General features: G+C 48.5%; 1 long non-coding RNA gene across 1 annotated transcript; it reads right to left on the bottom strand.

The window, feature by feature from the left end:
* Positions 1 to 6219: 6219 nt before the first annotated feature.
* Positions 6220 to 12156, bottom strand: LOC141579899 (uncharacterized). The gene is made up of 3 exons (XR_012518303.1): positions 12075 to 12156; positions 6850 to 6949; positions 6220 to 6407 (listed from the first exon to the last, which is right to left on the bottom strand). It is a non-coding gene; the product is annotated as an uncharacterized LOC141579899 (long non-coding RNA).
* Positions 12157 to 12394: the final 238 nt, after the last annotated feature.

Raw genomic sequence — 12394 nt, 5'->3', positions numbered from 1 at the left:
GGGAGTTTGAGACCAGCCTTACCAACATAGAGAAACCTCGTCTCTACTGAAAATACAAAAATTAACTGGGCGTGGTGGTGCTCACCTGAGGAATCACTTGAATTTGGGAGGTGGAAGTTGCAGTAAGCCGATTGTGCTACTACACTCCAGGCCTGGGTGTCAGAGCGAGACTCCATCTCCAAAAGAAAAAAAAAATACAAAAACTTAGCTGGGCATGTTAACAGGAGCCTGCAATCTCAGCTACTCGAAAGGTGAGACACAAGAGTCATGTGAACCCAAGAGTGGGAGGTTGCAGTGAGCCGAGATCGCACCACTGCACTTTAGCCTGGGTAAAAGTGCAAGACTCCATCTCAAATTAAAAAAAAGAAAGTGAAAAGACAGCACACAGTGCATTATATATCTAACAACAGTCTGTTAACCACAGTGTATAATTTGTCTGACTCAACAACAAAAGCAACTAAAATACAAAATCTAAAAACAGCTGAACACACACTTCAACAATATGACATGCAAATGGAAAACAAGCACATAACAGGATGATCAATATAACTCTCATTATGGCAATCTACATGGAAACCACAATGATAAACTCCTTTAACACACACTCAAAAGGCTATAATCCAAATAAATAGAAAATAACAAGTGTTAGCAAGGTCAGAGAGAAATCACCATACTTAAATACCACATGTGAATATAAAATGGTGCAGCCTATTTTTAACATAGTTTCGTATTTACTCACAAGTGAAAAATAGTCTGGGCACAATAGCTGATGCCTGCAACCACAGCACATTGGGAGGCCGAGACAGGTAAATCACGTTGAGTCCAGCAGTTGACGATCACCCAGGACGACTTAGCAAAACCCCATCTCAACTAAAAATACAAAAATTAGCCAGGCATGGTGGCACACACCTGTAGTCACAGCTACTGGAGAGGCTGACACAGGAGGATTGCTTGAGCCCAGAATGTGGAGGTTGCAGTAAGCCGAGATTACACCACTGCACTCCAGCCTGGGAGACAGCACAAGACCCCGTCTCAAAAAAGAAAGGCCGGGCATGGCAGCTCATGCCTGTAATCCCAGCATTTTGGGAGGCCGAAGCAGAAAGATCGCTTGAGGTCAGGAGTTCGATACCAGCTTGCCCAACATGGTGAAACCCCGGTACCTGTAATCTCAGCTACTTGGGAGGCTGAGGCACAAGAATTGCTTGAACCCAGGAGGCAGAGGTTCCAGTGAGTAGTTGTCAGGCCACTGCACTCCAGCCCGGCAGACAGAGCAAGACCTATCTCAAAATAAAAAAGAAAGAAAACCAAAATACCTAGGAGTGGCAGGTGCAGTGGCTCACGCCTGTAATCCCAGCACTATGGGGAGTTGAGGCAAGCAAATCAACTGAGGTTGAGAGTTTGAGACCAGCCTGACCATTCTGGAGAAACAACATCTCTATAAAAAATACAAAAAATTTGCCGGGCGTGGTGGCACAGGTCTGTAATCCCAGCTAGTCAGAAGGCTCAGGGAGAAGAATCGCATGAACCCTGGAGGTGGAAGTTGCAGTGAGCCGATATTGCACTAATGCACTCCTGCCTGGGTGACACAGCAACAGTAATACACCATCTCAAAAACCAATAAATAAATACAGAAAATTGGCTGGGCATGGTACTGGGAGTATGTAATGTCAGCTACTTGGCAGGCTGAGGCAGGAGAATCATCTGAAACCAGGAGGTAGAGGTTGCCATGAGCCGAGATCACACTACTGCACTCCAGCCAGGGAAACAGAGCTAGACTCTGTCCATCTCATGAAAAAAAAAAAAAAAAAAAAAAAAAAAAAAAAAAAAAAAAAGATAGGGGGAACACAACCCACAGAAAGGAAGAAAATATTTGTGCATTACATGTCTAACAGTCTGTTAGCCACGATGTGTTATTTGTATAAATCAACAACAAAAACAACCAAATTACTAAATGGAGAAACAGCTGAACCCACACTCTGCCAATAAAACACTGAAATGTAAAACAGGCACATAAGAGATGGGTAATATCATTATCATTAGGGCCATCTTAACTGTATGACATACTCAATGTCATACACAATGACATACACACGCTTTGCCAAAAATACATGTTAATGGAAAACAAGCACATAAAAAGATGATCACTATCATGACTATGGCCATCTAAACTGAAACTATGACATACTCCCGCACACACACTAGAAAGGATATAATCCAACAAATGTTAATTAACAAGTGTTGGCAAGGTGAGAGAGAAACCACAATCTTTAAATACTGTACAGGGAACAAAATCGGTGCATCCTGTGTTTCACATAGTTCGGTAATTCCTCAAAAAGAAAAAAAAAACTAGCTGGGCACGTCAGTTGATGCCTGTAATCCCAGCACAAGGGGAAGCTGAGGCAGGTGCATTGCGTGACTCCAGGAGTTCAAGACCAGCAAGGATGACAAAGCAAAACCACCTCTCTACTGGAAATACAAAAATTAGCCAGTTCATAGTGGCACACACCTTCAGTCCAGCTTGGGTGCCAGCATAAGATCCTGTCTCAAAAAAGAAAGCATGGCCATGGTGGTTCATGCCTGTAATCCCAGCACAAGGGGAAGCTGATGCAGGTGCATCATGTGACTCCAGGAGTTCAAGACCAGCAAGGACGACATAGCAAAACCACCTCTCTACTGAAAATGCCCAAATTAGCCAGTTCATGGTGACACACACCTGTAATCCCAGCACTTTGGTAGGCTGAGACGGACAAATCATTTAACATTCGGAGTTCAAGACCAGCTTGGCCAATATGGCCACTCAGACCCTGGATTCTACCTCTGCAGCCCACCTGCACCTGAACCCTCCTCCCCACATCGGTAAAAGCCTGGAACTCTCAGAACAGCAGACCTCACCAGCCATGGAACTTGATAGTCCTCAAGTTCCTGAGGATGGAGCTGCTGAGCCGGGCCCTCAAGTCCTTCTGCCTCATTTGCTCTCCTGGGATTGGAGGGGAGAGAGAGATGAAGACACGACTGGTCCAGAATTATCCCCTGCACCCTGACAGTCACCCTGCAGAAAATCTCACTGATCTCACCAAGTGTGTCCCAAAGCTGCCTGCCTCTCCGCATCTCTGACCCTCAGTCCTGATCCATCCACCGTTATCCTGTGTCTGGACTCCTGCAGGAGCTGACCCAGGAGCGTTTCCCCAGGGAGGCAGCTTCTGATGCCCAGAGAACAGAGGCTGCCCCTGAGCCCACCTGTGGATGGCACTATCAGAAAGGCTACCTGGAGGTGAGTAATGCCTGAGCTACATCTTTTTTTCTTCCTTTCACATTTTTGGTGGGGTTTGGGGAGGGGGGAGATCTCACTATGTTGCTCTGGCTGGCCTCAAGCTCTTGAGCTCAAGTGATCCTCTGCCCTAGGCCTCCTAAAGTGCTGGGATTACAGCCTGAGCTACACATAAAATGACCAGGAGGTGGACACCAGGAAGGCAGAGGATGGGGCTGGGAAGAGGGAGGGGAGGCTTTGAGACAGGGAACAGCATGACTCAGAGGACACAGTGCGGCCAGAGGAGTGTGTGGGAAGGGTCACTTGGCACTTTCGGGTCAGGCAGGAATTTGGGGTCTCCTGTGCTTCACTGGGTGAGGGGGGCATCATCAGAAGGCAGCTGCCTGGAGAAGAATTTTTATTTTTTGAGATGGAGTCTTGCTCTTACCAGGCTGGAGTGTAGTGATGCAATCTCAGCTCACTGCAACCTCCGCCTCCTGTGTTCAAGCGGTTCTCCTGCCTGAGATTCTGGAGTAGCTGAGATGATAGGTGCCTGCCACCATGCTTAGCTAATCTTTGTAGTTTTTAATAGAAATAGCATTTTGCCATGTTGGCCAGGCTGCTTTTGAACTCCTGATCTAAGGTGATCCGCCTGCCTCCACATCCCAAAGTGCTGGGATTACAGGTGTGAGCCACCATGCCTGAAGGAGGCCACGCAGGAGGCTGGAGAAACAGTCCAAGTGACAGATGGACATTGGGACAGCTGGGCATAGAGAGGAAATAAACTCCTTCCCTTCATGCCCCTTGCCTCCCTCCCTCTCTCCCGCCTTTCTTTCCTTTCTTCCCTACTCCTTTCTTCTGCTCTCCCGCCCTTTCTTTCTTCCCTTTTTTCCTTTCCTCCCTCCCCCCTCTCTTCCTTCTCTCCCTCATTCCTTCTCTTCCTCCTTCAACTCTTTCCTTCCCCCCATCTGTCCTCCCCTTTCCTATGTGTCCTTGCCTCCCTCCTCTTCACTCCTCCCCTCCTCTCCTTTCTCCCCTCCCTCCTTTCTTCCCTTCATCTCTCCCTCCCTTCTCTCCACCCTCCTATCTTCTGTAGTTCTCAAACACTGATCCAGCACCTTCTGCATGAGGAGCACTAACTAGATACTGAGTCTGCCACAGGGAGTGGCCCGTGCTGCTGTGGAGCTTCCAGTCTAAGGAGAGCGAGGCCATCGGCCCCTGCCAGGAGCCTCCTGCAGGGCCCTTTAGGAAGTGCGAAGTGCTGGGGAAAAGCAAAAACAAACCCAGGACAGGCCAAGGAAGGGAGCTGCTGGGAGGAGAGGGATGGGCGGGCCATGTCCTTGCTGGATGGTGGTGAGGGAGGCAGCCCTGACTGCAGGGGGTGCTGGAGGGGACAATGGTCTTCTGGAAGGAGGGTGGTCCAGGTGGAGGGAACAGCTAAAGCAGATGCCTGGAGGGATGTGTGAACATCAGGCAGGTGTGAGGATGGGGAAGAATGGTAGGTGGAAAACGGAGGGAGACTGGTGGAAGGTGAGGCTGGAGGCAATGAGGCAGCCCAGGGTGAGCCTGGTGGGCCACTCTGGGGCCTTTGGCTCAGATCGAGAAAAATGGGGCCGCTGTGGGTCTGAGCAGAGGAGGGTGCAATGGATTCAGCTCACACAGGTCTCCTGTGGCTGGAAGGGCAGAGAGGCTGGGACAGAAGTAGGGAGTGAGCCAGGGCCTTGCTTCTGGATGCATTTTCAAGGTGATGCCAAGCACATCTTCTGACTAACGGAGTGCAGGAGAAAAAGGCATTGATCTGACCCAGGGCCCGGGGCCTGAACACTAGAGAGAGGAGTCCCCATCCATTGCGATGGGGAAGGAGCGGGGCAGATCTGCACAATGGGCAACTCACAGAGACAAGAACAAAGACAGACCCACCGGCTCCCACTCAGCTCTCCCCTCCCCATCGCCCATGCCAGGGCCTGTGTCTCCCTCCCTACTGCCTGCCTGGTCCATCCCGCTCCCAAAAGCCAAACCTAACAGCGATTCCTCTTCTTGGTGATGAAGAAATTCAGAAGGAGGAAGCTCAGGAAGACAGCGATGGCAGTGAGGGAGGAGGGCACAGAGGGCACAGAATGTCAGGAGATCCCAAGGAGCCCAGCTGCCAGAGGTGTGTGAACCACAGCAACTGCATCTTGAATAGGAGATGGGTAAAAGGAGGCTGAGACCTACTGGGCTGCGTTCCCAGGCGGGGAAGGCATTCTAAGTCACAGGATGACATAGGAGGTCAGCACAAGATACAGGTCACAGAGACATTGTCGATAAAACAGGCTGCAGTAAAGAAGCCAATCCAAAACCCATCAAAACCAAGATGGCCAGGAGAGTGACCTCTGGTCGTCCTCGCTGCCACATTGCCACCAGTGCCTTGACAGTTTATAAATGCCATGGCAACATCAGAAAGTTGCCCTGTATGATCTAAAAAAGGGGAGTCATGAATAATCTACCCCCCCATTCAGCATGTCATGAAGAAATAACCCTAAAGATGGGCACCAGTGCCCTCTGGGCTGCTCTATGGAGTAACCATTCTATCTTTACTTTCCTAAAAAACTTGCTTGTCTAGGAAAGCATAAACTTGCTCTGTGGCTCACACCTGTAACCCCAGCACTTTGGGAGGCTGAGGGAGGCGGATCACCTGAGGTCAAGAGTTTGAGAGCAGCCTGGCCAACATGGTGAAACCCCATCTCTACTAAAAATATAAAAATTAGCCAGGTGTGGTGGCAAGCACCTGTGATCCCAGCTACTTAGGAGACTGAAGCAGAAAAATCACTTGAACCCCAGAGGAGTAGGTTGTAGTGAGCCAAGATCACACCACTGCCCTCTATCTAGCCTGGGCAACAGAGTGAGACTCCATCTGAAAAACAAACAAAAAAAAAAAACCACCAACCAAACAAAAAAAAAAAATGTGTTTTCACTTTATGTACTCACCCCGAGTTGTTTCTTGCACGAGATTCAAGAACCCTCCCTTGGGGTCTGGATCGGGTCCCCTTTCCTGTAACACAGCTGCAGATCCTGCAGGGGGTCAGACTTGGGTCCTAAGATGCAGTCGGGGAATGTCATAATGGCAGCCACCAGGTCTCAGGGATCTGGGCTCATGGGGGTCTGCTGGGTCAGGAGGCACCTGCTGAATATGGGGTTCTTCAATGTCAGGGAGGGGAATGGTCCACTTACACGATGGGGAGAGGGTTATATTCAAGACAGAACATGCACACACATGGCGGACTATGAGATGTTCCTGGCCACAACAGTGAAATTGGGACCTCTGGAATCAGGACCAGGTTCAAATCCTGACTCTGACGCTTGTGAGTGTGGCCTTGGGGCAAGCCACCTCCCTAATGTGCAATTCTCTTGTCTGTACAATGGGAACAGAGTTGTCTTTATTTTGCATGTTTGCTTATTACATTTAATTATTTCCCTAATCTTCATTTTACCCTCATGAGGGTTGTCAGACTTAGCAAAGCATCATACAGATGCACAGTTACCTTCGAAGACAAAGAGTAAATAAGGTTTTAGTTTAAGTCTCGTGCATTATTTGAGACATACACGAAGAGTCCAAAACTCACACTTCACTGGATGTCCTGTGTTTTCTCTGGCAACCCGGCTCCCCACTGACGTGGTGCTTTTGGGATAGTTATCTCCCGCTCTCAGCTTTGGTTTCTATATCTGGAAAATGTGGAAGTGGGAGGTAGAATAAATGATTTTGAAGTTGCTGTGACTTTCTGAGAGTCCTTCACATGTTACTTGAACCCATTCTCTTGCCAAGCCCAAGCCCCACCCCAACTCCAGTCTGCATGCCTCAGTTTCCCCTCTCAGTCCTTAGGAATACTGTTTTTTTAAAAAAAACTGGAGTCTCGCTTTGTTACCCAGGCTAAAGGGCAGTGTCCCGATCTTGGCTCACTGCAACCTCTGCTTCCCAACCAGTGCTGTCTCAGCCTCCCGAGTAGCTGGGATTATAGGTGTGAATCATTATGCCTGGCTATTTTTTATATTTTTAGTATAAAAATTAGGGTTTCACCATATAGGGTTTCACCATGTTGCCAGGCTGGTCTCGAACTACTGGCCTCAAGTGAACTACCCATCTCAGCCTCCCTAAGTACTGGGATTACAGGTTTGACCCACCCCACCCAGCTCAAAGACAATGGAACACTACTTTCTAATCTTGAGTCAGTTTCACTTATGTGGCAATTGAGCCAGCTGGTGGCTCCATGGAGAAGTGCCCTGAGGGTAAACTGCCCACAGCAGGGATCGGAAAAACACTCAAAGGAATCTGACAGAAGATTAGCATCTCTGGGAGAAAAAATGGTTCAATAAACTGTAGCAACCCCAGTATCCACACCTCCTTCACCAGGATCTCATGGTGATGTTAGGAGCTGTCTACCAAGAGGCAGGAAAAATGCACAGGGAAAGTGACACAGTGCATTATCTGCAGGTATCTTGGTCTTCTCTGATTTTTTTTTTTTTTTTTTTTTTTTTTGGTGGAGTCTTGCAATGTCCCTCAGGCTGGAGTGCAGTGGTGTGATCTCATCTAACTGCAACTTACACCTCCCGGGTTCAACTGATTCTCCTGCCTCAGCCTCCTTAGTAGCTGGGATTACAGGGGCCTGCCACACCATGCCTGGCTAAGTTTTGTATTTTCAGTAGAGATGAGGTTTTGCCATGTTGTCCAGGCTGGTCTTGAACTCCTGACATCAAGTGATCCACCTGCCTCAGACTCCTAAAGTGCTGAAATTACAGGCATGAGCAACCACACACAGCCTGGTCTCCTCTGATTTTAGCAATGATGGTGTCGACCTGATCAATTGCCCTGAATTTTCCCTTGTTCTTCCTGTCTGTCTCTTTCTTCCTAATGAAGACAAGTATGCACTACACATCAATCACTGTCTGAGTGCCTTCTATTGCATTTGCTAAGCACCTAATGTTTGCAAGGCCCTAGAATACAAGGTGAAGGAATTAGAAAAAAGTCCTGGCCCCTAGTCCTGCCAAAAACAATCATATGTATGCGCATTTGATTTTTTAAAAAGTATTCAATTATAATCAAAATGCCACTAACATTTTCACAAGGTCAGGCGCAGTGGCTCACACCTGTAATCTCAGCACTTTGAGAGGCCAAGGTGGGTGTATCATTTGAGGTCAGGAGTTGGAGGCCAGCCTGGCTGACGTGGTGAAACCTGGTGTCTACTAAAAATACAAAAATGAGCCAAACCCAGTGGCACACGCCTATAATCCCAGCTCCTCAGGGGGCCGAGACTGGAGAACTGTTTGAACCCAAGAGGCAGAGGTTGCAGTGAACTGAGATTGTACCACTGCACTCCAGCCTGGGTGATGTAGCCAGACTCTGTCTCAAGAAAATAAAACATTTTTTACTATTTTTAGAAAGAGTGTCTTGCTCTGTCTCAGAGCTGGAATTCAGTGGCGTGATCACAGTTCACTGAAACCTTGAACTGCTGGGCTCAAGGGATCCTCCTGCCTCAGCCTCCCAAGTAGTTAGTACTATAGGTGCACACTATAACCAACATGCCCAGTTAATATAATTTTTTTTTTTGTAAAGATAAGATCTCTCTGGTTGGTATGTTACTCAGACTAGCCTTGATCTCCTGGCATCCAGTGATCCTCCCACCTCAGCCTCCATATGCCATTATACCTTAATGGTACCTAGCCAGGGCTTAGTACTTAAATGTACTTAGTATTTAAATGTACTTAGCCAGAATCACCTATACCTGTGATCCCAGTACTTTGGGAAGCCAAGGTAGGATGATCACCTGAGGCCAGGAGCTTGAGAGCAGCTGCCCAACGTACTGAAACCACATCTCTACTAAAAATACAAAAAAATTATCTGGGTGTGGTAGTGCCTGTAATCCCAGCTACTAGGGAGGCTGAGGCACATGAATTGCTTGAACGTTGGAGGTGGAGGTTGCAGTGAGCTGAGATCACACCATTGCATCAGCCTGGCCAACAGAGGGAGACCCTGTCTCAAACAAACAAACATCTAGCCAGGGCTCTGGAAACCATGGCATATAGTATCTACACAGGAGACATAGAGATCCCACCATCTGTTTTTTTTTTTTTTTTTTTTTTTTTTTTTTTTTTTTTGAGACAGAGTTTCGCTCTTGTTACCCAGGCTGGAGTGCAATGGCACTGTCTCGGCGCACCCCAACCTCCGCCTCCTGGGTTCAGGCAATTCTCCTGCCTCAGCCTCCTCAGTAGCTGGGATTACAGGCATGTGCCACCATGCCCAGCTAATTTTTTGTATTTTTAGTAGAGACAGGGTTTCACCATGTTGACCAGGATGGTCTCGATCTCTCAACCTCGTGATCCACCCACCTCGGCCTCCCAAAGTGCTGGGATTACAGGCTTGAGCCACTGCGCCCAGCTCACCATCTGTTTTTATACAGCTCATGAGCTGCCCAAGAATGTTTATTGGTTTTATATTTTTAAATACTTGAAAAAAATCAGACTGGGCACAGTGGCTCACACCTGCAATCCCAGCACTTTGGGAGGCTAAAGTGGGAGGATCACCTGAGATCAGGAGTTGGAGACCAGCCTGGTTAACATGGTGAAACCCCATCTCTACTAAAATACAAAAATTAGCCAGGCCTGGTGGCACACACCTGTAATCCCAGACTATAGTGCAGTGGTTCAGTCTTGGCTCACTGCAATCTCTGCCTCCTGGGTTCAAGTAGTTCTCCTGCCTCAGCCTCCCAAGTAGCTAGGACTACAGGTGTGTACCACCATGCCCACCATTTTTTTTTTTGTATTATTAGTAGAGATGGAGTTTCACCATGTTGGGGAGGATGGTCTCGATCTCCTGACCTCATGATCTGCCCACCGCAGCCTCCCAAAGTGATGGGATTACAGGCATGAGCCCCAGCTTTTTTTTTTTTTTTTTTTTTTTTTTGAGAGAGGGTCTCGCTCTGTGGAGGTGCAGGCTGTGCTGAGTTCTGAGTGTACTACTGCACCCAGGCTGGAGTGCAGAAGTGACATAATGGCTCACTGCAGCCTCCACCATCCCTGGATTCAAACGATCCTCCCCCTTCAGCCTCGTGAGTAGCTGGCTACAAGAACATGCCAACATGCCTGGCTAATTTTTTTGTGTTTTTTGTAGAGACTGGGTCCCTCTATGTTATGCACGCTGGTCTCAAACACCTGGCTTCAAGCAGTCCCCCTGCCTTAGCCTCCCAAAGTCTGGAAGTCTGGATATTACAGCGGTGAGCCACTGTACTCAGTCTGTATTATCCTTACAAACGAATTTTTTTTTTTCTTTTTTGAAGACAGGGTCTCAGTCTGTCATCCAGGCTCACTGCATCCAGGTGCAATTGTGGCTCACTGCAGCCTCCACCTCTCAGGCTCAAGCAGTCCTCCTGCTTCAGCCTCCCAGTAGCTGGGACCACAGGTGCACCACCATGTAAGACTAACTTATTTTTTGTAGAGATGGGCTTTCACCCTCCTGCCTGGGCTGATCTCAAACAGCTGGACTCAGACGATCCTCCAGCCTCAGCCTCCCAAAGTGCTGGGATTACAGATGAGAGCTGCCAAACCCAACCTGTTTTATTGCTTATAATAGTTACCTGTATTAGAAGACATTCCAAGCCGGGCGCAGTGGCTCAAGCCTGTAATCCCAGCACTTTGGGAGGCTGAGGCGGGTGGATCACGAGGTCGAGAGATCGAGACCATTCTGGTCAGCATGGTGAAACCCCGTCTCTACTAAAAAATACAAAAAATTAGCTGGGCATGGTGGCACGTGCCTGTAATCCCAGCTACTCAGGAGGCTGAGGCAGGAGAATTGCCTGAACCCAGGAGGCAGAGGTTGCGGTGAGCTGAGATGGCGCCATTGCACTCCAGCCTGGGTAAACAAGAGCGAAAACTCCGTCTCAAAAAAAAAAAAAAAAAAAGAAGACATTCCATTGTGTTCAATCCCCTGGCTGACCAAAAACTCCACGGCCATCACTCTGAGCCTGCTTATAGAGAAGACTAGTAGGGGTTGCATTGCCTTTTCTTTTTTCTTTTGAGATGGAGTCTTCTCTGGCCCCAGGCTTAAGTGCAGTGGCGTGATCTAAGCTCACTGCTAGCTCCACCTTCAGGGTTCAAGTGATTCTCCTGCCTCGGTCTCCCAATTAGCTGGGATTACAGGCACATGCAACCATACCCGGTTCATTTTTGTATTTTTAGTAGAGCCAAGGTTTTGCCATGTTAGCCAGGCTGATCTTGAACTCCTGACCTCAAGTGATGTGCCCACCTCAGCCTCCCAAAGTGCTGGGATTACAGGCATGCACCCCCATGCGTGGCAGAAGGATCGGATTTTCTCATTTTATTTCTTAGATGGAGTCTCACTCTGTCACCCAGGCTGGAGTACAATGGTGTGGTCTCGGCTCACTGCAACCTCCACCTCCCGGGATTCTCAGGCCTCAGCCTCTTGAGTAGCTGGGACTACAGGCATGTGCCACCACACCTGGCTAATTTCTGTATTTTTAGTAGAGATGGGGTTTCTATGTTGGCCGTGATGGCCTCGAACTCCTGACCTCTGGTGATCTTCTCACCTCCACCTTCTAAAGTGCTGAGATTACAGGTGTAAACCACCGTGCTGAGCCATGGGTTTTCTTGAACCAAGGCATATTCCTTGTCATGTTTAACAAAATTGTGCCCCAGCCCTGTACTTTCCTTGATTCATCCTCCTTTGAATAGCGAACCTCTCAAAAGCTGTAAGGAACATGGAAGAGCCACTGGCCAGGTGGGCTGGGGTCCCAAGCAGTTGCCACCGCCTTTCCCAGGATGTACACGGGGTCTCATGTACCTGTCCTGTTATCTCCTAGGTCAGCTCGTCGACACCGTCTGGGTGAAAAAAGGAGACCAGACCTTGTTTTCTTCCATGTTCACAGCCAGTATCACCATCCACAGCATTGCTGTCAGTGCATGCCTGACCCACCAGTTTCCTGGAAATATTTAGACCTGGTTTATTAACCATACACCTGCCAGACCCAACCCAGCCAAAACACTAAATCGACTGAACGCAGTGACCCACACCTGTAATCCCATCACTTTGGGAGGCCGAGGCCGGTGGATCTCCTGAGGTCAGGAGTTTGAGACCAGCCTGGCCAACATGGTGAAATCCCA

Source organism: Saimiri boliviensis, chromosome 7, assembly GCF_048565385.1.
Source record: "Saimiri boliviensis isolate mSaiBol1 chromosome 7, mSaiBol1.pri, whole genome shotgun sequence".
Lineage (NCBI taxonomy): Eukaryota > Metazoa > Chordata > Mammalia > Primates > Cebidae > Saimiri > Saimiri boliviensis.
Note: the sequence above shows the minus strand (reverse complement) of the source record. Positions and strands in the feature narration are given on the sequence as shown.